Below are 3,521 nucleotides of genomic sequence, written 5' to 3'. Positions count from 1 at the left end.
TCCCTGTCCAATAGTCTGTAACTGGTCAGTTGGCGTTTTCTAATGAATAACTCCGCAGCGAAGGCCTTCTTCCTTTCAGTGGTATTACGTAATCAGCCTCTTGTAGAGGTCGGTAGTGATATGGAATCCAACTTCAGGTTTCGCAACCTTGTATTTTCCTCTATGTCACTTGTCCTTGTCAGGTAGGTAGTGGTTTGATGAAGAAGTTCAAACAGTTACATTTAACATTCGTCGTATATCTGGATTTCGTCGGGCAACTAGGGTTTATTTATACTGAGAACCGAGAGGCAGCATATAGCTTTTTCGTTCTTGTTGGAATCATCTACATTACTTATTCTAAAATCGTGAGGAGCAATAGAATCCATGATTTTTCGGTTGTTAGTTAAGCGAGTATTCAGGGTTGGGCATCCTGGCAGTATATGAGCCCTCATGCTCCCTTCAAGTTTCACGGTATCTATGAACCGAACGAGTGCAGCAATCGAAAAAAGGATTATTTTATGTTATTTGTAACGCACTACTCATTAGGTTGCTGAAAATCCGTCGACCTAATGAGTAGTGCGTTACAAATATATACATGTATCGCGATATTTCAAATATCGTAGCAACTGAAACATGAGACGGCCTGGTGCAGCACATTCAGTTGCCTGGAAAGATCACAAACGAGAGATTTAGCTGGGTTCCAAGTGAGTCTATCGGAAAACCAAATTAGTTTGCAAATGAGTGTATACTCGCTATTATTTTATTTTGTTTTACCACTAACATGTAGCTGTGGGTGATAGTTTGATTTCAGCGCCATTATTATTTGGCTATACAGCTCACTTCATCGCTTGTGAACTTATTCCTTGAATGACCTATTGATGAGGTTCTCATTACACTTTTATCTACAATATCGATGTCTTCGTATACCACGACCCCCACTGACCTTGACCAATCATCTGTGCAATTTGTTTGTTTCCACTGCGTAGGAGAAGACCCGTTTCCTATCCGCCTTAACCGATCAAGTGAGCAGTTTCCCGGATGATGTTTGTCGCCACAAAATTCTCCCGCACTTACTAAATGGGTTGCGCTACGGTTCGGCTGGCGTCGAAGCTCTGATGCCCATACTTCGACTCATCCCCTTGCTATCCTCCTCCGAATTCGAGTCAAATATTCTTCCATGTCTGGTCAAATTGTTCGCTGCACCTGAGCGAGCCACACGGGTTCGCTTGCTTGAACAACTGCCCAACTTTGTGAAGAACCTGCCTCCCAAAGCGGTGGAATCACAGATTTTCAGCTCCGTGGCTACCGGGTTCTCTGATGCCAATCCGGTAGTACGGGAGGCCACAGTTCGAGCAATGGTTCACCTGGCACCCAAGTTATCCGCGAAGCTGTTAAACGATACCCTTCCGCGTTATCTTATCGGAGTACAGGTAGGCCAGCACAAAACTTACTGCGTTAAACTATCGTGGTTCGTTTGTCATTGTTTGCTCGAGTTTGTTCATGGTAAAAATTCCCTGAACTGAGGGTAGTCTTTTGGAACAAACAAGTGAAACTACTATCACCTTTAGGAATTGGTCGCTCCATCCATAAGCCACAATTTGATGGAACGAAGCATCCCATCAGAGATTTATGACAGAGGTCTCTCTTTTCAACATCCTCTCCCAATTTGGCAAGATGTCGCCACCCCGTCCATGGGAATAAAGGGGTTTCGGTTCCGGCATTTTGTCACTTTCTAGGAGGACATCGTTGAAGGCTAACTAACTTGCAGACAGCACTCACAGTGCAACGAGAAAAAATAGCTTGCGTAGAGTACAGCAGCATTTTTGCCTATTGACTTATTGACCAGCTTAAATCATATTTCCGTAAGTTTCTCTACACCTACATTGTAAGGTTTCCTACACCTACATCAGGCCGATTTCTTCCGGACAACGTTTTTTAGTCGGCACAACAAAACCTCATAGGGTCAAGTCGATAATTTACTCGATTGATTTGCAACTTGTTCACATACGGCAACAATTTTCATCATGACATTTGCGTAAAGTTTCCGAATTCAGATGCTACTAACATCTGATGGTGTTGTTCTTCTGGTCTAAGGAGAATGCAGCTTTCATCTCTACCCCCTGTAGTGGTGATACTACTGATGGGGAGGCATGCGAGTAGTATGCTTTGTTCTTTTAAATTCGCTTTGCGTCTCTGTTGCGGGATTTGTGGAGTCGCTTTGTAGCGTTTGCTTGGATTTGAGCAATGAATGTTTGGAGTCAATGAATATCCAGGAAAGTTCAGAAAGACGCGTTCCAAGAGAAGATGGATGTCCAGTTTTTGTGAATAAGATGCAAATGAGATTTTTGTCCTATAGTCTGTAACTGGTCAGTTGGTATTTTTTAATAAATAGCTCCGCAGCGAAGGCCTTCTCCCTTTCACACCCACTTGTATCTTTCGATTAATTAATACTGTCGTCTCATTCAGGTATGCTATTTGTGACCAAATATACGTTCACTCTTGCGTCGTGCATTACACTACTACTTCAAGTCCCCAAGGCACTGAACGAAACCTGTCGTTGTCCGAAGCTAAGACTGACGTTTCAGCGAGGTCGATTGAGGCACCTAATCCAAGTATCGGCTCAGATAACTGCGAGTTCCTCGCTGCTTTTGAAGTTGTCTGATATTATACTACTCCGTCGTTGATGTAGGTAATCGGTAGGTCGAAAACGAAGCAAAAGGTTGACTTGTGACTTCTTTATCATAACAAATTCCTAAGCTGAAATTAGGGACAACATGAACGCAGCTATCGGCATGGACTGTCTTTTCGCATCAAACAGAGACAATTCAGCCAAGACTGTCGGAACAACAATTTACGTAATTCTGGTGAGTTTTGACCTATCCAACTGGACATTTTCAGCGCTAGAACTCCTTGAATAAGATACATCACCGTTGTTGTTCTTCAGAATTTTATCCATATGATACTACTAACAGGGTGGGGCAAATTCTACAAACTCCCTTTCCTTTTTCCACAACATATATTGATGATCGAAAGGCAAAAGACGAACAGGGTGGAATCCGCACAAACGCAACCATTTGTTTGGCGAAGCTAGCCACACAGTTTTCAACCCAAGTTCAACAAGGTGTTTTATTGAATTCGTTCCTTCGTGCAACACGTGATCAGTTCGTCCCCGCTCGTAAAGCTGCCTTGTCTGCGCTTACTGCTACTCAGGTACGTCCAAACTATTATTTTTTTGTTGTTGGACGCATTTTTGTCGTGTATATTCTTCCAATTAACGTGCCCTCAATTCTACCACTGAGTATGACATGTCCGTTTCGTCAACCAACTTGTTCCAACTTGCCTTTCACATTTTCGCTTTCAGTCTAGCCTACTGAGAGCTAGCGAGTAGTCGAATTGCGATCTCAGTAAACTGGCATATTTAAGGGATTTTTCGCTAGTGGTCACTAGCTGTGGAATCTGGCTTCTAAAGGGGCAACTAAGTTCCCTCTCCTTTTCCACAAACCTTCAAGTAGGCAGTGCCACTCAGAACACTTTCGGTGCAT

Source organism: Opisthorchis viverrini (genome assembly GCF_000715545.1).
Source record: "Opisthorchis viverrini unplaced genomic scaffold opera_v5_60, whole genome shotgun sequence".
NCBI lineage: Eukaryota > Metazoa > Platyhelminthes > Trematoda > Opisthorchiida > Opisthorchiidae > Opisthorchis > Opisthorchis viverrini.
Note: the sequence above shows the minus strand (reverse complement) of the source record.